This window comes from Triturus cristatus, chromosome 4_2 (genome assembly GCF_964204655.1).
Source record: "Triturus cristatus chromosome 4_2, aTriCri1.1, whole genome shotgun sequence".
NCBI lineage: Eukaryota > Metazoa > Chordata > Amphibia > Caudata > Salamandridae > Triturus > Triturus cristatus.
This window is the reverse complement of record NC_140586.1, coordinates 347,142,602-347,164,748: the sequence shown is the minus strand read 5'-3', so window position 1 is coordinate 347,164,748 and position 22,147 is coordinate 347,142,602. Positions and strand designations below refer to the sequence as shown.

At 45.4% G+C, this 22,147-nt stretch overlaps 1 long non-coding RNA gene across 1 annotated transcript in view; it reads left to right on the top strand.

Annotated features, from left to right (window-relative positions):
- Positions 1-14,440, top strand: part of LOC146833860 (uncharacterized) — a 36,430-nt gene extending 21,990 nt beyond the window's left edge. Inside the window, exons 2-4 of the long non-coding RNA XR_014960278.1 lie at positions 11,455-11,544; positions 13,068-13,187; positions 14,099-14,440. This is a non-coding gene — a long non-coding RNA (uncharacterized LOC146833860). The remainder of the gene's footprint in view (positions 1-11,454; positions 11,545-13,067; positions 13,188-14,098) is intronic.
- The last annotated feature ends 7,707 nt before the right edge of the window (positions 14,441-22,147 follow it).

Below are 22,147 nucleotides of genomic sequence, written 5' to 3'. Positions count from 1 at the left end.
CATACGATGTGTTGAAAACAGCACTGGTGCCTGCAAAAACGTCACACTTTAACTCATTCCCATGGTCCCCTCCGAATGCAAAGTGCCAGCTTTCATGTATGTACTACTATATGTTACGCTACCCATGACAGACTACCGGCTTGCTTTCCCTATAACGAGTCTTCTTTTTGGTTGATTTGTTGGGTAACATATAAAATATGTTATACATCCGGTCTAGGTACTAATCTGCTGAATTTGGACCTCGGGACCCCGAAGTTGAAAAATGACCACAAATTAAGTCATGATCTTGTTTTGGCTGTAATTGTAAGTATATGTACTTTCAAAAACAAATGTGTGCCATCTACTGTCACAATTACATGTTCATCCCTATTGCATGCTGGAGTATGCCGGCTGAGCTCACGACACACCTCTTCTCCTCACCCTCCTTCCTTCTGCCTCATGTTGATCTTCTACTCACTCTCCATCCTTATGCCTCATGCTGCTCTTCTCACTCCTTTCCTTTTGCCTGATGCTGCTCTTCTCATCACTTTCCTTCATTGTGACTCGCGCTGCTCTTCTCCTCCTCATTCAACTTTCTTCTGCCTCACATTGCTTTTCTCCTCACTCTCCGTCCTTGTGCCTCATGCTGCTCTTCTCCTCACTCTCCATCATTCTGCCTCACGCTGTTCTCCTCCTTACACTCCATCCTTGTGTCTCACGCTGCTCTCCTCCTCACTTTCTATCCTAGTGCCTCACGCTGCTCTCCTCCTCACTCTCTATCCTTGTGCCTCAAGCTGCTCTTCTCCTCACTCTTCTTCCTTGTGCCTCATGCTGCTCTTCTCCTCACTCTCCATCCTTCTGCCTCATGCTGTTCTCCTCCTTACTCTCCATCCTTGTGCCTCACGCTGCTCTTCTCCTCACTCTCCTTCCTTGTGCCTCACGCTGCTCTTCTCCTCACTCTCCATCCTTCTGCCTCACGCTGTTCTCCTCCTTACTCTCCATCCTTGTGCCTCACACTGCTCTTCTCCTCACTTTCCGTCCTTGTGGCTCACGCTGTTCTTCTCCTCACTCTCCTTCCTTCAGCCTCAAGCTTCTCTTCTCTTCTCCTCACTCTCCTTTTCTTTTGCCTCACGCTGCTCTGCTCACTCTCCGTCCTTATGCCTCATGCTGCTCTTCTCACTCTCCGTCCTTGTGCCTCATGCTGCTCTTCTCACTCTCCGTCCTTGTGCCTCACGCTGCTCTCCTCCTCACTCTCCTTCCTTGTGCTTCACGCTTCTCTTCCCCTCACTTGCTGTCCTTCTGCCTCATGCTGCTCTTCACCTCCTCAATATCCTTCCTGATACTTCATAGTGCTCCACAAATAACTATAATCCAGCTCAAAATATTCCACTACACACCACATATATACAATCCATAACAAATGGGTACAAAACATTGCCATTTACACCGCAAAAAGCTCAAAATCAAACAAATGCGAGACCTATTGCATTTCCAATGCTTGTTATCTTTGATCAGGGTAAGGTTAAAAATACAGGTTTAAGTCCTATATGACGTTCTAAAACGTCTTCCTTGAATCATTTGTATGGTAAATAATTTGCTTCATTGGTCCATCGTTATAAGTAGGCTGGATTATTTCAACCCTCACACAAATAAGTAAGAAGTAATTATATAATATTTGTAAAAGTAACCATCAGGTGCAGTAAAGTCTCCACTTTGTTCCCGCTGGTACTCTCAGCAGATCATTAAACCTGACGATATATATGACAAGGAAAATGCTTGATAACTACCATGACATTGAGATTTTGGTGAAGGAAGCATCAAAATCTGCAAGTTATATCCCATTCTGAGGTTCAAACTTGTAATTTGAGGTATTTATCCAAATGAAGTAATTATTGCATCAAATGAAGTCCCAGGGTATCGATTACACCAGGTACAATACTTATTTCACCCTCCCCACTCATACTCAGGGCCATAGTGGCCTATATCTTTTTTAAGTACTTCCAAAAAGCTGTTCCTTACTTTTGTGAAAATAAGGGGCATATCTACTAGACAATTATGCAGCGTGGCGCTGCAAGCCATCTTGCTGCGCCGAGCTGCGTCACTACAAGATGACACATCCCTGTGCTTTCCGCTGCGCTGGCGCACATTTCGCTACCTAGCACCAACGCAGGCACCCAACGATGATTGTTTTTGTGCAGGAAGGTGTACCTTCCTGCACAAAAAATAGAAAGAGCAAAAAACGAGGCGAAATAAAAGTATTTCTTGCAGCGCCACTTTAATGCCTTTTCTCAGGAGGTGCTAGAATCTGACGCATTCTCAGGTTCACGAAACCTTGTAAATCTGGGAATGTGTCTGGTTCCATGGGTGTTGTGTGGGAACACCCACAGCAACACCCATGGAACACCCCTTTCACGTAGAGTAATGCGTGAAAGGGGGCCATATTCTCATGGCAGTGAAATGCCACGCAGGGTGGCTTTGCATGGTCTTGTAAATATGGCTCAGCATTGTGCGCCACCGGAGCGTCATAAAAAAGTGACGCTTTGGTGGGGCAGGGGCCTTGTAAATATGCCCCTTAGTATCTTATGTGTGTTGCTTGCAGATATTTAAAGTTTCAGGGCTTAAATCATTTACTATTTCGCTTAGCGCCGCTTTGTAAATATGGAGCAGGGCACAGCGCCGCTGGAATGTCCCAAAAAGAGACGCTCCGGTTGCGCAATGCCCTTGTAGATCTTCCCCCTAGTTTCTAATACCCAAAAGAATATCTCTTTTATGTATCCCCATAGTTGGAACAATCTTCCTTCTAGGCAGCTGTAAACATCTTCTTTACAGCTCTGTGACTTCAATGCTGCACAGTGCCAGTGGTAGTGAAATTAATGTGAATGCCTTTTGATTGCCCTGCGGTGACATGACTGTACGTTATGCTACATACACACTTCTGGGTGAACATTGCTTGAATGATTGCTGCATGATCCTTGACCCTGGTAGATAGATAGATAATACTTTATTCGAGTTCAAGATTCATGAAATCATAAAAGTAACATGTTCATATAGACAAAAGTAAACCACAATAAAAATATTGTTACACAGAACATAAATAAATTACCTAAAAATTGATTCAACATTTCCTTTTTCTTAAAATACTTTTTAAAAAGCCCAACATTATTGACACACAGTATTCATCTTGTAAGGATACTAAAAACAATAAGGCGGGCCGACAGTGTCTCCATGAACCATGTTTTTTTAAAAATGGCTTAATCCATCTAGATCTTTCCATCGAATAAAATTTACAAAAACAGATTACATGCAGGGTTGACTGGGTAGACAGATTGTCACATGGGCAATTACATAATTTTCTTGCCCAGTCATTAACTGCGGGGAAGGAAACTAAGCGGAAAAAGACATCGAACCTTAGCCTGGTGAGCAAAAAACGGTCAAAGCCCACCTGACACCATGTTAAATATGGCTGGATATCATTAGAAACCAATGTAAGTTGATGTTGAAATACAAGGTTCTTATTGAGTTCAACGCCTAATCTAAGTGATTCAACGTGGGACCAACATAGCTCCTTCAAATCCTTTCATGTTAGACTGCACATGGTCTCTGGTTGAAAGTAAAACTCGGGTCTGCCAAGGTCCCTTGTGAAATGACAAATATACTTCAACCAGGGTATCCTAAGTGCCTTATCCAATCCCATACAATCTTTAAGGATATCTCAATTTAACGTTAGTGCTGGAGAAGTCCATACCCTGTACCAAAGCAGAATTGGTTGTATACTAATCAGATCACTCACATAGCGCATACCTAGCTCTGCGTGACAGTTAAAAACAGGGGAACTAGCAGGGGTTGCCAAGATAAATCTTAAGAATGCATTCTCAACCCTTTGTATTGAGGAGAAATTATTATTGATCCCCCAAATACCTGCCCCATAAATGGCTATACTGATGCACTTGGCTTGGTAGATTTTTAACAGTATTGCAGGCGGTCTCCTCCCCAGCTTTTTCGAGAAGATCATAAGTGCAGCAGTAGCTTTCTTAAATGACAAAGTCCTATTTCTAATAGCTGGCCCCCAGGACCCCTTTTCCTCGAGGACTATTCCCAGGTACGAAAATATTTTAGCTGGGGCAAGTTCCTCTTTCCCCACAAACAAGAGGCATGCTCTTTTCTTACCACTGCCACAGGACATTACAAACGATTTGGAAACATTCAATTTTAACCCCCTGTTATCCATAAACTTTATGTAAGTGTCCAGAGCAGTTTGGAGACCTCTTTGCGTCCGGGACATGATCACTGCGTCATCAGCGTATAAGAGGGACACGATTTGATGCTGATTGGCCTGGGGGGAATCGCGTACTGCAGCAATCAGAACTTTTTCTAGGTCGTTAGTATACAAGTTAAACAGCAGTGGGGCGAGTACGCACCCTTGTCTCACGCCCCTCTTTACATAAAAGGGCTTAGTGCATTCACCATTTAAACCATATCTAACCTTTGCCCTAGCGCCAGCGTACAACTGCCTTAGAAAGGAAATAAGTACTTCATCAACCTTCATGTCGCTCAAGATCTGCCATAATCGATTATGAATGACACAATCGAAAGCCGCACTTAGGTCAACGAACACAACAAAGAGTTTGCCCTCTTTGGCCTGAGTATATTTGCCAACTAGTGACATGAAGTTGAGAACCTGTTCTACAGTACCGCAGCCCTTGCGAAAGCCGTATTGAACCGGCGATAAGATGTTAGACTCGTCGGCCCAAAGTTGCAAACGGTTCAGGATAACTCGCCCGGTGACTTTCAAAAAAGAGTCCAGAAGGGATATGGGACGGTAGCAAGAAGGTTTATCCCGGTCCCCTTTTTTGAATATTGGTATGATTATCGAGTCTGCCCAAGTATCGATGAAACCCCGCGCACAACTGGCCTCTAGAGCACGCATAAGTAGAGGCGACCAGCGCCCCAGCTGAAGTTTGAATAAATCAATTGGGACGCCATCAGCGCCTGGCGCTTTATTGCCTTTGCTCTGGGTGATTCCGACGGACAATTCATCAACAGTAGCATCTAAATTAAACGGGACAAAATCGTCCGCCAATTGGCCCTGGGTAATAGGCTTCTTAACTACCAGTTTATCTTTCCCTCCCGGATTATATACCTCAGCGAAAAAGTCGACCCAGGAATCTTCAGTAATGGCCACATCCATTCTATCCGTTTCCCCTGTAGTAAGGAAAGGAGCCCTGACCGCCAGCCAGAAGGCAGAGCAATCCTTTTCCAGGGACGCGTTATATAGACATTCCCACGCTTCGTTCTTAAGCGCGCGTTTCCGCGCCTTCCGGGCCTGGTTGTACACACGTCTAGAATGAGTAATTTCAGTTTGATTCCTTGGATTTTTCCCCAAGACTGTCTTTAAAGCAGTGTGGGCCTTGGTACACGCCGAATCAAACCACCCTTTTCTAGCTACTTTCCCCATTTTAGGGGGACGGTGTAGGACATCTTTGATGATCTTTGTGATTAAAGCAAAAGATTCCAGAATATCTGAGTGGGATACTTCATCCTGAAGGCACACGTTGATGGAGATTAAAGCTTGTTTAATAATATTCCTATTCATCTCCACTTGATTGCACTGTGACCATTTAAGGGCAAACCCATTCGTTCTATTTAAAGTGCTGTCGATGGTCCAGGCCAGTTTCTCCACAAGAGGACGGACTGATTTGCAGGGGAGCTGAATGCTAAAGCTCAATGGAAGATGATCACTCACCCCAATAGTATGTGTTGCAAAATCAGTTAGCCAGCTGGAATGGGAGTTGGTAATTGTAACGAAGTCAATCAACGTGCTATACCCTCTCCCCACATACGTCGGGCTAAACTCCACCGGAGGTCTACAGAGCAAGTTAATAAAACCAAGATCAAAGGTTGCCATCATTTCATTAAATGAGTCACCCCCGCTATTCTGATCGAAATGTGGTTGATATTCAGATTTATATTTTTCCTGATCACCGCAACCGCTCAGAAAATATTTACAGAGGTGGTGATTAAAGTCACCTCCCCAAATAATAATAGAATCCCGGTGAGATAAGGCTAGCAGAGCTCCCAAATCCTTGGTGAGAGTATTTATCAAACCATTTACTAGACCTTTCTCAATGCTATTGTACAAATTAACAATGAGCATTTCCACATTTGGGGTCACCCGGATTGAAATAATCTGATAGTAATCACATTGGCCCACCACTTTTACTGACAGGGTCTCCATCAGGTTAGATAAGTAGATAGTCAGACCCCCTTTATTTCTCCCAGAGGTAGACGGACTAGCAGGTTGATGAAAGGTTATGTATCCGGTAATATGGATGGCTTCCAGGGACCAGGTCTCTTGCAAACATAAGATGTCTATATCCTTAATATAATCGATCCATATGGGATTATCAATCTTGGAACGAAGACCAGCTACATTCCAGAAAACAATCCTGGTTCCTTTGTTTTTTACTGACTCAGGTAGATGCAATGGTGGGGGTGCCGTCTGCACATCATTAAAACAAGGTATCGCAGTTGGTACACACAATTCAGTCATGGCGGGAGTAACAGCGGCCTCCGCAGTTGGGTGTCAATCCACTCCTTCGAGTCCGCTCAAAACTGAGAAGCGGTTGACCCCAGTAAAACTACGGTGACCGCCGTCACTCCCACACCAAGTCCTAATAGGAAACGTTTTCCTAGGGTATTCCCAACCTAAATTAAGTGGGGTGCGATAGCTCTTCCTCCCCCCTAGCTCAGAGATCATACTGGAGTTTGGTCTATTCAGCTCTCTGTAAAAATAATCGAGTGGGAGGATCTGGATACCCCTCGATTGTGGTTTCACATTAAAGAACGATTCATCGATAATTCGTCTAACCAAAAAAGGATTGTTAAAATTGAGTATAATGCAATCTCCATCTATGGTCTTCTTAGATCTACCAATCCAGGCCACTCTTCGTACCATTATTAGCTCATTCCAAAAGTTGTGACCCGCCATGGTATTCTTTGTAAACCAGTGAAGCACCTTGTTTTTTAATTGGCCAAAGTCCTCGCTAACGCCTTTATTCAGAGTAGGAATATTAGCGAGCACTACTACTAAAGGTGAGCACGCTGGTGGGAGGTTAATAACCGGTAATGGAACCCGTTCATCCTGTTCATCCCGCTCTTTCTCCCTCACGCATTTATCACTAGTTTGTAAGTAAGTAGTAGTAGGTGGGGTGGGTTCAACAGTATTGACACTAGTGGTTATCGGGGGCATCACGGGTAAAATAGTGACGCAATTATCGCCAGGAATTGTTGTATCTTTCTGGGTGTTTAGACCTTGAGGGGCTGAGTTATTACTAGGTATTGTTCCAGTACAGGTGCACGGCTTGGGCGGTGTTAAAGTCACAAGTCTACACGTATTGATGTTAACAAGCTCCCCCAAAGCGTCTAACTTATTGTTAATGTTTTTCAATCTCTCTATTAATGGAAGGGTAAAGGAAAGCAAAAGGTGGATTATGTTAGGAAGAGATACAGTTGTGTCCTCGACCCTTCCACTAAATAAATCTCTATTTTGTAAGACAGGGGACAACAAAAGAGGGTCTATCGATATTTGGGAGTTCTTCTTGGATTTTTTAGTAACATTCTTAGGTCAAGTGACACTATGTGTACCAGTCAGTTTTATGATTTTGGATTTCCTGCCTGTTTGGCTGTTACCACCCCTTTTCCTTTTCTTTTTCCCTTCCTTACCCGAACTAGGGAGAGCCGCTGCTGTTTTGGCTTCGGGGGCTACATGATCTTCTGGCTGTAAGGTTTTTCTAGGCTCAATTGGATAGAAACCCTCGGATGAATCAAGGCTGCTGAAGGAATTATTACTCTTGGACACAGAATCCTCAACAACAGAGTGGACAGAGTACGTTGACATACGTGGGCATATGGAAGTCAAATCTGCCCTTACTGGTGACACCACGCAATTTAAATCTCCTAGAGAGGAGCGTCTATTGCTCAGAAGTTCCATGGACAAGCGTTTTTCAGTCCGGGCAATCTCCCTACTTACAACGTCAGCTGCTCTCACAAAGAAGTCATCAAGTGTACCTGTTGTTCTTCCGCCTACTGTGGCTGGTGTTAGGCAGAGTTGCCCCTCTCTATCCGTAGCACATGACATGGTTATATACGATAGCAAAATTACAACAGTCAAGGAGATCTTACCAAGGGGAAGTTGGCCTCAGAGACGTGGCCCAGCCCAGCCCCCTCCTGCCCCGGACGGCCACAGACGGCCCGCCCTCTGCCCGGGCTCAGCCCGCGCGCGTCCCGCGACGCGGAGGGAGTTGTCGAATTTGTAGCGCCTCCGGGCGCGCTGTCGCCGGTAGCGGCATCACGAAGAGCAGGAGCTCATGGGAGTTGTAGTTCCCCACGCTGCTCGGTGGTGCTGGCGGCAAGTGTGCTCCGTCCGGGACTGCCCCTGGTTCGCTGCCCCCACGGAGAGGGGATGTGGTTGCTGCTGCTGCTGTGCTCAGGTAATGGCTCAGGTGTCAGGTGTCTCCCCCGCTCCACCGAGGGAGCTGTCGAATTTGTAGCGCCTCCGGGCGCGCTGTCGCCGGTAGCGGCGTCACGAAGAGCAGGAGCTCATGGGAGTTGTAGTTCCCCACGCTGCTCGGTGGTGCTGGCGGCAAGTGTGCTCCGTCCGGGACTGCCCCTGGTTCGCTGCCCCCACGGAGAGGGGATGTGGTTGCTGCTGCTGCTGTGCTCAGGTAATGGCTCAGGTGTCAGGTGTCTCCCCCGCTCCACCGAGGGAGCTGTCGAATTTGTAGCGCCTCCGGGCGCGCTGTCGCCTGTAGCGGCGTCCCGAAGAGCAGGAGCTCATGGGAGTTGTAGTTCCCCACGCTGCTCGGTGGTGCTGGCGGCAAGTGTGCTCCGTCCGGGACTGCCCCTGGTTCGCTGCCCCCACGGAGAGGGGATGTGGTTGCTGCTGCTGCTGTGCTCAGGTAATGGCTCAGGTGTCAGGTGTCTGACCCTGGTAGTATAACAGGAAGACAATAGGACATTTCCAGTTTTCCACTAGAATACTTTTCCCGTCTTTCGTACGACTATTTGTTGCCTAAATTATTATTTTTATTTTGTGGTTTTATTTAGCGCGAACTCGACTCGAACGTAATGGAGTGCTGTACGGGAGCACCAGTTACATTACAGTTGTTGATTAAGTCATTTGCCCAGAAACACACGATGTTCAACCGACGTCGAGGCTCGAATTTGGGGGCATATTAGCAAGGGCATCATCGCCGCTTTAGCAGCACTTTTCGCTGCTAAAGCGGCGATATTTTCATCGCCCTATCAGCAAGCTGTCGCTAACCGCTGTTAGCGACAGCTTCCTGGCGAAAGCGACCCGTTTGGGTGCCGCTTTGCATGTCAGCAATATTTATCGCTAACGACATGCAAAGTAGGCGTTCCCAACTTCAAGGCAACTGAAAGCAGTCGCAACCACATCTTCCCCCTATTGCCAATGGCCGCAAAGCGATGCAATAACTCGCGCCAACCGCGATTATTGCTGCTTCCTAACGCCTTATAGAAACCTGACTTAGCCATATTTCCAATGGGAGATGGATTGTCAGGCTGAGACCTCCTTGGCTTATTACTAGGGGTGGGCGGAATTAGCAAAATTCACTCTCGCAAACTATCGTGAAAATGTTGAAAATCTCCGCAAACACGCCGGAAATATCGCAAAGACACTGAAGTTTTTTTCCCGCCTGTTCGCAGTATTTTTTGCATGATCGCGGCTCGCCAACTTACCCATGCGGTTGCTCACTGGCGTGGCCATCTTGTTTTCACTTGTCCCGCCCTCCCGCGATGCTTACTTTCTGTTCCGGGTCGCGCAGTGCATGCTCGTGCCCGTTCGCAGTACGTATTTCCTGTTCGCGAACGCTTTTACTTGTTCGCGTTGCTCGGGGAGAAAATCTTGCGCAACTTGCGCACGTGGTCGCAATGGGTGCGGCTATCTTCTTTTTCACTCTATTGCCTGGTTCTGGGGCCTGATTTTCAATCCTCCCTGCATCTTTTCAATCCTTTGTTTGAAGCCACTTTTTTAAAATCTTTTTTAATTTATTATTTCTCTAACTATTTTCCTGCTTCTATATTTTTCGTTTTTGTCTACTTTTTTTTGTTTTTTAGCTACTTTTTCACTCTTTCTATTGCCTGCTATTTATTTCCTTTACTTACTTTTTTAATTTTATTACCTTTTCTTTCCCGCCCCGTCTCTCATCCCCAGAACCATGTCAAAGGGTAGGGCTCGTCGCAGCCAGAGCCGCAACCGCCGTCCTTGTGGAAGGCGGCGCCCACAAGGGGTGCAGGCACGGGCCTTATTTGGGGAGGTGGAGTTGGCTGCACTCATTTTCTTTGTGCAGCGCCACCTCCCCTCAACCCTGGCAGCAGATGGCAGGCCTGGGTCTGGGTACGGCCTCCGGAAGCGTCAACAGAGGTGGGGGAAGGTGCACCGGGCAGGGTTGCGCTGCTCTGGGATCCGGCGCACCCAGGCGCAGTTGACGCAGCGGTGGTCCGACATCCTGGACGGTGAGCAGGACCTGCTGGACCTGCTAGGAGTGTAGGTCCCGGGTCTTGGTGAGTAACTATTTAATTATTACTACTTTGTGTCTGTTCTTCTGCTCTGTGTTATATATTGCGAATATCTTTTTTTTCTTCCAACCAGCTAGAATGTTGCTGCTTACATTCCAGGTTAATTACGTTTAAAAGTCTTAAGTGATTGTTATGACACAGGTGCTCCTCTGAGCTACTACTAATCTTACTTGTTTGCAACTTTGCGTTTGCGCACGCTTAGCGTGATTCTGTAAGAGTTTATTTTAGAGAAATTAAGTTACGTAATGCTACAGTGACTCTAGTCCTTACTTTGTCCTGTCACTAAGAGATAGGGGCGGATTGATACTTAGGTTTAGGTACTTTGTATGAGTTTGTAATTTTTTAGTGGTATGCATGATGCCCCCTCAGTTACGTCACGTGCTGCTAGTACGCCAGTCTTTATTAGAACCTTTTCTAGTTTGTTCAATGAGTGGTGGTAATTGGCTTAGCACTAGCAGAACATCAGCATCAATCAATCAACCCAAAATTTGGTGTATACAAAAAATTTAGTCATGTGTCCTCCATTTGACCATATGCATTGTTGAGGACTAAAAGAAGTGGTAATGCATACTTAATGTACAATTGGCACGCCTGGAATAGGTGGGCTAGGTCGGGTGGTACGTCGTACTTTGGCTTAGTTGTAACTTAGTATTCTGGAATCAGAATGGAAGACTGGATTACTGTTGATAAATAGTAACTTAAGTAGTCGATCCGCGAATCCACCGATACTACTTGTTGACCAGATGAGATCGGCCAATTTAGTTATTGCAATTGTTGTTTACATAAGTGTTTTTTGACCGTTCTTTAAAAATATTGTATTTGTTTCACACCATCCATCAATGTTTGTCTCTTTCTTATATCTTTCCTGTTCATCAGCACCCAGGGGCAGGCAGACAGGGAGTGGGCAGTCGGCGGGAGAACACCACCACCAGGAGGACACCAACGAGGGCTCCTCTGCTGGCCCTAGTAAGTCTTCTTGTTTTTAACAAGATTTCTTATTCCATAACTTTTACTGCACCATATTTTTCACGAACTATTGTTTCAGTTTCCCAATGCTATTTTTTACCAACAATTATCCTTCGATCTGTACGGTTTAAAAAATCTTGTTATCCCTGCCTCTGCTATGATGACTCTCTGTACTACTACTACTATCAGGCTGTCTGTACTGTAGTAGCTAAGCTTGCCCAGTTGGCCACTCTTTATTTGAAAGGTTGTAAATAAAACTCAGATTCACCAGTAGCTCTAGCCATTGAGTTCAGTCCTTTGGGTCATCCTCTTGTACTACTTCTAGTCTTATTGATCTTGAGTCTTTGTTAATCTTGAGGCTTTGACAATTCACACCAACAAATGCCCAACCAGATTTATTACTATTTTGATATGATAGCCTATAGGACATACTACTACTGTTGTAGGGATTTTGCACATACAGACCTTTGCACAAGAAAATAGGATGTTGGTGATGATAGATTGGACCTTTCTCACACACCTCAATCAGAAATTCAGAACCCACCACAATCCCCTGTCCGACTATAGTAGTGTCTTGTCATAACTATTAGGTCTCCGAACCCTCCCCCCAAGATACCCAACAAGTAGACAACCCAGAACATAACACACCCAACCTCTCAGTCGTGGAAGCAATGCACATGCACACCCTTACTTTAATTTGCTCACTCGTGTAAGTCCACACCAAATACCACCAAGTCTATGTAAGTTCAAAATGTTTATTTTGAATTGAGAAGCTCTGTACATTGTTCTATTATATAATGCAGCACCAACAGGAAAATCAATAACATTAAAACAATAAACATTGTTACACTTACTTACAGTTGGGAATTAAATCATGATAACTGAACAGTGGTGGAAGGCAGCACCACCATCCCCTAGGAATTTAGTTTATATAAATTTGAAGATCTCTGAGTGAAGGGACCCCTCACCTTAGAAGAACCTAGTACTGGTAGTTGTTGCATCATAAGCTCTGCAAAGCTCTGGTTCGTAGAAGGGAATCTTCCGTCTGTAATGCGAAAAATGAAATGGTGCGCGTTAGTATATTGCAACTTGCAAGCATTTCTCAGCCGTGCCAAAAAGTGTAGCATTTATGGATGAGCAAGATGGACTAACAGTACACCAGTACTTAATAAAAAAGTGGCTTGTTAATGTTTTTGTTGACCGCTTGTATGCAGCGCGTAGACAGTAGCAGTGTGAGACAGGTCATGTGGGCTCAAAGGTGTCTTATACAACAAGCTGCAAGGTAACGTCACATGTGCAAAAATAAAAGACACGAAGGTAAAATGGTTGCATGGCTCGGGCTAACTAAGCAAAGGCTAGAATTACCCTAGGGGGGACCATATATAACTATCAGTGTCTACTCTACTACTACCTGATTTGTAATAGTGATGTATGTTATATACTATTAACTCATTTTTCAAACTTGCTACTGACCAATAGGGGGAGGTGTATATGACGCCTAATAAATGTGTAATGTTTTCTAGGCGCACTACCGACCACCATTGCCGGGGTCAGCGAAGGCGACGCGGAGGGAGAGGATGTGGCAGTTGCTGATACCGACGATGGAGCGGTAGGGGGAGTGCCAGCACCAGTGGCGGGCGGTGGTAAGTTAGATTCATAATCCTTAACTATTGTTGACACTACACTCACAGCAAGGGTGTACTGTACTGTTAAGAATTAGGGCCTCATTAGGATGGCAGGCGGAGTCACCGCCGACCCCGCAGGGGCAAACCTCCGGCCATCCCTGTAGAAAAGAGTCAGACCCCCCACATATCGACCGGGCGGAAAAGTGTTCAATATGGTGGCGGTGTCTGAACACACTGCCAGCCATATAATCTGCATCTTGGAATGCCTTTATGTGGCGGCATTGTCGGCCGCCACGGAAAGGCATGCGGAGTATGCTTGGGGGCCCCCATGGAGGGTACCTATGCTATGGTACCCCCCTGCCTTTCAAAGCAAAACCTGACAGGCTCCGCGCGGGGCCTGTCATGTTGTGCTTGGAAAAGCACAACATGTATTTTTAGCATTGCTTTCGGCACCGCCCACCAGAATGTAAAAAAACCAGGTTGCGCCCGCCACTGTGGCGGGCGCATCCTAATTGTCCCCACGGGACCCCCACCCTTTTTAGCGTGAGGATGGCGGGCGGACAAAGTCTGCCCCCCATCCGATGTCCTAAGTAAGTAAGAGTTGTTGTGAACGTTTGAAGAGTGAACTAGACTAGACACCCTTTAATTGGCATAGGGGCGGGAGTATTGAGTAACCAATGGCCTAATCTGTCTGATTTCAACTCCGCTTTGAAAGTTTTATGGAGAAGACTAAAAGTCAGATCAGATCACCTGGTGCACTGTTCAACTAAAAAGTGAAAGACAGGTGGAAGGAAGAAGGACGGGCGAGATTTAAAATGTTATGTACTGTGCTTTATAGTGCTACTCTACCATGCCACTATGTGTATAATTAACTTGTCTTCTAAGAGTATATTTTACAATTGTCTTGTTTTTTTCTTTTTGATACACAGCTACTCCTTCCAAAGTCAATCGGAAGGAGTTGGCCCGCAAGGCACGGCGCCGGAAGCTGGAGGCAATCCAGCAGGAATATCGGCGGCTGGTGGTCTTGGCAGAGGAGGAGGAGGAGACTGCAGCAGCACTTCAAGCCTACTCCAGTGCCCCGGGCCCCAGACACCGCCCTCCAGCGGTACGGTGCCACCATCTGGCGGCTGCCCGCCGCCACCGCAATACCATCTCTGGTGCCCCCCCCACTGTGGCTGCAACTGCCGCGCCCTCAGACGCCGCGTCGCCCGTCTAGAGGAGCAGATGCGTGCCCTCCTGCAATCCCGCCCCACACCTTATTCCCTGTCTTCTGCCCCTTTTTTAATTCTTGTTTGGGTGGGTGGGAATTGGGCGTTGGGTTTTTGGACTATTTTCTGGACTTTCTTACGGACATTGGTTGGGGTTAGGGAGGGGGGTGGGTCAGCTTTTGTGGGTTTTTAGTTTATTTTTGTTAGGGTCAATGAAATCTATTTTTCTACGTTACATGCAATGTTGTTAATGTTTTGTAGGTGGGGTTACTGTTTTACATCACACTGTTTCCTTGCTGGTGCAGGCCCGCCCATAGCCAGTGTTTGATTTAAATAATTGGCTGACTGTGTAAGACACAAACAGATAGATGCATCACCCCTCACTGATTGACTTGTCCTACTAGTACTTTCAGTCTCTCCTCTAGTCTATGCATTCTTTATCTGGACTCAAAGGGTGTGTGAAATTGAATTCATTGAAAACATGTCCATTATTAATTCTGCCTCCCCCAAACTTCTGTCACCTTTGCTTGATGTTTAACTTAGGCACAGCAATGACTGCATGGTGAAGATGGTTTCCTTTTTCTAACATGCCATGATTGGGGTGGTGGTGGTAGTATAGTAGTAGTAGTAGACACTGGCAGGGCAGCAGCATTTGCAAAAAAAGAAAATGAGGCAGTCAGTCGTCTTTGAGAGACTGTTCGAGGAGTAGTAGAATGAAGTACAGTACAGAACTTACCGAGCAACAATAATATGCTAAAATATTTTACAACAAAACATAATGGTGGTTGGGATAGCCTACTAGACAGAGTTACAAACTATAGTTGTGTCGAGTCACTTGATTAGGCCTACAGCGTAACCGTTAGTGCTGTGTATGAGGAATGACAACAAATCCAATCAATGCCGGCAATTAATGCTGAGGTATATGTTCCTTTGTTAAATAAAATCACCTCTAAAATATACTACTCATGGGTGGGCAAGCAGAAGAAGATCATCGCTCTGCCTTGAAATTGAAGTACTGTTGCTTTCGCCACATCCGCCCCAGCAAGCGTGTGATTAAGTATTGGTGTACATTTAATTTAGTCACACCTCGACAATAAGTCACACAGCCCGGGGGAAGAGGGTTAGGGTTTGTTGAATGGTTGGGAAGGGGGTTTGGGGAAACGTTTGACAGTGAAAAACAGTATGCATGGACAAACAAATGACAATCTTTGAAGACTACCATATCCATATGTTAAGGAAGAAAAAGGAAATGCATGCATGATGATGATTGATAAGGAGACCCGGATTACATACACTTCTTGTTCTGTTGTTCCAGCCTTAATACTTTTACAGATAGCAAATAGAAATTTTAAATATTGGTAGGGAAGAATCGTAAACAGAGAGCAAACCTAATGATGATAATAATAACAACAAGAACACACTGTTGTAAAGATTGTAGACAAAAAAATGAATCAAATTATTTAAAAGAAGATGAAAGTTGATACTGTTACTGTGTTATCCTGGTCAAAAATGTGGACTGGATTTGCATCTCGGCATTCCTCTTGGTCCTCTCGTCCATCAATCTTGGGTGTCGCCACTCGCCACTGCCCGGCTGGGAAAAAATGTTGATTTATTGGTAAGGTAAGTGTGCATTGTAATGTTTTCCCAAGTATAGGGCAAATCCCGGCCTGTAATTGTAGATGGAAAAACAAAGGGGATATTGAGAAACAAAGTTGAAACAAATGCAAAAGTTATGGTGTAGTGCAACAAGAACACTTTCCGAGACGGCATGTATGCATCATCTCTACTCTAGTCTGTTTCCAGCATTGACCTTCATCAACAACAGGAGAGAGCAGGCCCACAGTGATAGGCCTGACGGTACGTTGCTTAGCACATCCTACGTTTAGAGTACTTTTTTTTTTTTAAAGAGTTGGACGAAGGCAAAGCAGATATCCATTCCAAACATAGCATTTTACAATTTAAGTTAGTAAATCAATGCACCGCAGTCATCCCACCGCTACACTCGACTCCACTTCTACACAGACATTTGGGTCTGCTGTGGTTGTTGTTGACGTGTTTACCTTTAGGCTTTTATTATGCCACTCATGAAACGTCCTCCTGACTTGTTATTATTCCATCAATCATCTCCGATACTTGCACTGACTGACTGCGAAGATCGGCCTGCAGTAGAAGTAAAATTTTGTTATTACACAACAAGAGTAGAAATATTATTGACTTGAGTCACTCTTTAGTGTGTACAGTAAGACTACTAGTACACTTTGCCTTCACTTCGTGCACAACAAACAAACAACGAAAACACAAACACCAATCGCTCAGAGTCAGATGTCCAATGCATGCCATTAATTGTCATTACCTATTCCTTCTCATCTTAAGTTAACGGGCCGTCTTTTTCGCCATCATCATCATGGACGGTGCTGTTGTCAATCAAACTCAGTGCTCAGATTGAGTCCCCTTCCTGTATTGAATTAAAAGCAATGTATCAAGCTGCAGGAGAAGTACAAATTTCTTATTTGCAAGAAGGGGAAAATTCACCTTGAGTTACGTTTAGTGTGCACTGTAGAAAGATGATTAGTGCACAATGACATAACTTCATGCACAACAAACACAACAAAATCACTCAGTCTGCGACTCTGCGTCCAATGCATGGCATCAATCATTACCTGTTCCATCTCATTTTCAGTTAATGGGCAGTCTCTCTCGGATCTGAAAGGAGGATAGCTATAGTAGTCATCTGATTCATGCTCCACTTCTTTTGGCGGGACTAGGAAAGTTTTTATTTTTTCTTCTATTTTCCATCATCCAATCATCATTCATGAGGGCAATGGATTTAGGCGGGAGATTCAGTATGATGGAGCGGAGGAGCTGGATTCAGAGGACTGTACTGTCAAATTGCAGACACCTGAAACTTGTATATTAAATAAGAAGAGTAGAAGACGGAGGTAATGGATTTGTTGTGATTCACAAGTTTGTAACCGGAATGACAGACACACAAATAAAGGGGGAAAAAAGGGAGGAAGACAGTAAGTGCAAGCCTAATTGTCAGGGAAGTATAGCTCGTCCTCAAACTCTGGGGGTTCAGCCAGTAGTAGGTAATCATGTGACACACTACTTCCGTCACCTGAGCCGCTGTCCTCATCTTCCTCCATTGCTTCATGTATTGTGTAAATCGGTGGTATGAAGTGCTGATTCATTTTGATCATTGTTAACCTCTCCACGTTTTTGGGCGAGAGACTGGTCCTTCTCAATGTTACAATGGAACCAGCAGCACTGAAAACACGTTCGGAAAAGACACTTGCGACAGGGCAAGCCAGATAGCTTATCGCCAGCCTGCTGAGCAGTGGCCATTCAGACCTTTTTCCTATACCAATACTGCAATGGGTTTTGATCAATGTACACCTCTGTTGCCTAACTGTACATACCAATCGTCTAACTATTCTACTGGGCCTAATGATCCAGTTATTGTTGCTGTTGTCGATAGTGATGGTGAGTGTTGTGATCCAAACGCACTGCCCTCAGCCGACGAAGTTGCACTTGATCCTGCATGCCCTGCTGCAGTACTTCTTGTGGGTTGATCTTGCGGGCTTTTAATTAGCAGCCGTTCGTTTTCCAACTTACTGGCTGCCTCAGCTATACAAGTTTTGTAGCGGGCAACATCAATCTCTGAAAAAGCAAAGAATGTCTTCAGTCCAAATTTTGCACGTGGATCCAGAATTGTGGCACAAATGTAATGTTCTTGTGACAAAATGTTATTTTCTATCCTTTTATTTTCAGCTAAGTGACGGGCTAAGCTCTCCACCAAGTCATAGGCTTCCCTTTTGTCCTCTACACCTTTGTATGATTCAGACACCTCCTTCAGCTGATTCTCTAGCATTTGCAATAATGGGATAGCTTGGCCCATTGTTCAGTCCTCCTTGCTGACTTCACGTGTGAAGACCTCGAAAGGACAATGCATCTCAGTCAGGCATTTAATTAGGCTCCATTGCTCCATCTGAAGGTTCATGCCTTTAACAGTAGCATCCCCTCTTTTTCAGACATATTCATTGAGTGGCCTGTACTGCTCAAACAGACGATCAAGCATGTAATACGTTGAGTTCCAACGTGTTGCCACCTCCTGGATGAGTGCTTTGACTGGCATCCTATATTCACGTTGAATGATCCTCAGCTGCTTCCGAGCTTTATACGAATGGCTGAAATGAGTGCATATTCTTCGGCAGATGGCCAGTAAGTTGCTGACTATGGGTTCTTTTTTCAGAAAGTCTTGAACTATAATGTTTATGCAGTGCGCCAAACACGGAGCCCTGAAATAGGAACCAAGATCCATGGCCTTAAGTACATTTCTGCCATTGTCTGTGGCAACAAAACCAATACTAAGCCCTCTTTGGCGCAGCCATTCAAAAACCTTGCTGCGAAACTCAGCCGTATGAGATTTCTCCATGGCGAACATGGCTACAGTTGCATGTTTCCGAGTACTCTTAAAAATCGCAGCTGTGTCAACAGCACCTCGTGCAGATAGCTTATCTCTAACCCCCACAAAAGAGACCCAGTGTGCAGTGATGCACATGTAATCTGTGGCTTGGCAACTGGTCCACATGTCTGTTTTCAGGTGGATATTGTGAACAGCACTCTGCTGCAAAGCTTGTCCAACCAATTCCAGCACATCATGATGTAGTGCCGGAACAGCAATTCTTGCGAAATAGGACCGGCTGGGAACCTTCCATTTAGGGAAGATGGCTGACACAAATTCAAGGAAACCCACCCCTTCCACAAATGAAAAATGGAGAAGGTCCAGTGCTAACATTTTAGCCAGCTTCGCATTGTACAACCGTGCCGTTGGGTGTTTGCTTTGGAACTGCCCCTCCAACCTAAGCATGCTCTCAATGGTAGGCTGGATTACTTTCCTTTGTGGTGCTGTTGTTTTCATTAACCCACTTAGGCTCAACGACACAGTTTGTCTCATTGCGGTACTCAGTCGCCTTGGTGTCTCAGCCTGACTCTGAGTATGGCTCTTACTGCGGTGCCACTCAGATGTTACTGAGGAGGATGTGGGCGGTACCACTACACTACTGGGGACAGGGCTAGAAATGCCTCCCTCTTCTTCACCTTCCACCGAAATAATATCGCTCCCTGACCAACTTCAATGGGTTGAGTTTTTCTACTTTCTTTTAACTGAAGTAGGTGATTCTCCCACATGATAGTGAGGTGAATTCTAAGATGACTTGCTTGGCCTCCGGTACCATAGTTTGTACCAAGCTTACCCCGCCGAACACCTTCTCGACAAATTGAGCATAGAGCAACGTTCTCCTCCTTGGTGCTAACAGAAAAGAAGTCCCAAACTGGGGAGGAGAACTTTCTGGCACTGCTGGATGTGCCAGTTTCAATACTGGATGAACTGGAGGGTGTGCTTGGAATGTGACCCTGTGCAGCTACACTGTGACTTTTACTACCACTACCTACTGAGATGGTTGAGCTGGATGTAGGTCCCTGCCGGGAAAATATGGCAGCTGGAGGTAGTGGTGGTGTAACCTGTGTTGGTGATATCCATGCTACATCCCGCTCAGTAGAAGCCTTTCTGGATAGGGTGAGAATGTTGGTCTCCAATCCCTTTGGGGCGGGAGTGATGTGCGTGATGACTGGCTCGTCTTCATCAACATCACCCCCCTCTTCTACATCTGCCTCCATAACTCTAAGTTTTTCTGGGACTTTCCGTTTCAGAAGCATTGTCTTGTGGCGTGCATCACTCTCAGACTGAGCTGGTGGATGCCAAGTGGCATCACGATCATCAGAAGCAGGGCTTGAAGAAGAAGATGATGGACTAAGCCTCCTTTTCCTTGCTGGTGGTCTGGAAGACAATAGATCTTCCGAAACAGTGGTTTGCTCCACTTTGTCTGCAGGAAGCTCGATTTCCTGAAATGCCCCTACGTCAGGAGCAACAACTACTATGGTGGGCTGTTGTTGCGGCTGCTGCTGTTCTCATTGCGGCTGCTGCTGTTCTTGTTGCGGCTGCTGCTGTTCTTGTTGCAGCTGCACACTTATCTGCTGAGTTTCCGCCTGCGTTGATTTTGTACTACTTTGCGATAATGGCACTTCCTTTTTCTGTTCCTTCTTCTCACCGGCAACTTTCTTGGTACTGGACCTGGTACCTTTCTTTGGGGCTATCTTCTTCAGATGTCAGGCAGGATGCAGATGCACAACAAGTTCTGGTCACACGTGGACGTGAAGCGCAGCAGGACTTCTGTCTGGCTGGCAGTACAACGGGTAGCCGGGTGATGATGATGACACCTCCTCCTCTGGCTTTTTGTGCACCTAAAAGCAAATAAGCCAGGAGAAGAACATCAGTGAAATGTTGCATTTGTTGTTGTGGTTCAGTTACTTACTACTGTACTAGTGCAAACAAAAGATATAGTCTAGCCATTTATGACTTTTTTTCAACAAGGGCTATGTTATACTATTGTGTACAGTCACACACTACACTCTCAGGAAGGATAGGAAAGTTAGATAATAAACGCCACCACCAAAATAAAAATGTAATGGAAGTGGGGTGGACCCTATTTTCCAATAAATTATTTGAGCATCTCATCATCCATGGAGCTGCTGCTGGCAAAGGGGGTGGATGGATGGAAGCAGTAAGTCAATAGGAAAACCATGCAGGCCTATATGGCAAAAGCAGGACACTAATAACTCCCAACACAAAAAAGGCCACCAGCCACATGGACCCTCACAAATCACAAACAAGCAGGGGGCCTGGGAAACACCAGGAGCTGACAAAAGGCCTATAAAAGCCAGGTAAAGGATGCATACTAAAGCACACTGCTCTGCCTTTTTAATGCAACAAAATGCAAATACGAACATTCACAGGCCCCAAAAAGGTCTGCAGGGTGCATGCATTGCACACCAACACACACCAGACACACACAACAAAAGCATGTCTTTAAGACAACCAACATCAGAAAGCCCACCCCAAAAAAACACACTTGCCAACTCAATCCAATGCCATCCATGCCCTAAATGATACATTCAACAGACCACACAGAAACACTTGATTAATACAGCTGTGGCTACCTGGTCAGCCTCTGAGCCTACTGGATGATAGCAGTCCTGTTGTTGGCAGACAAGGCCAGGCAAGCTTGCAGGCCCAGGCTTCAAAATGGCCACCAGCCACATGGCCAGGCCCAACAACATCAGAAAACCCACCACAAAAGAACACACTTCCCAACTCAAGCCAATGCCATCCATGCCCTAAATGATGTCTAAATTCAACAGACCACACAGAAACACTTGATTAATACAGCTGTGGCTACCTGCTCAGCCTCTGAGCCTACTGGATGAAAGCAGGCCTGTTGTTGGCAGACAAGGCCAGGCAAGCTTGCAGGCCTAGGCTTCAAAATGGCCACCAGCCACAAGGCCAGGCCCAACAACAGAATGCCCACTCCAAAAATACACATTTCCCAACTAAATCCAATGCCATCCAGGCCCTAAATGATGCTTGAAAATGAAATACATTCAAAAAACACCAAAGGAACTGTTGCTTCATCATGAACACACCCATGAGGCCATGACTAGCTCGGGCCTACTACTGACTACTACCACCCACAACATTTAAAAAAAAAAGAATGATGATAGTTACCAAAAATAAATTGTAGTTACAACAACTGCAATGCCCCCAATCAAACAGACACAACAACCACTTACTTGTAAAATATCCAATTAAAAAATCCTCAAATCCAATTGCAATGATGCAGCAGACAAAAAGAGTGATCTTTCCAGCTCCAA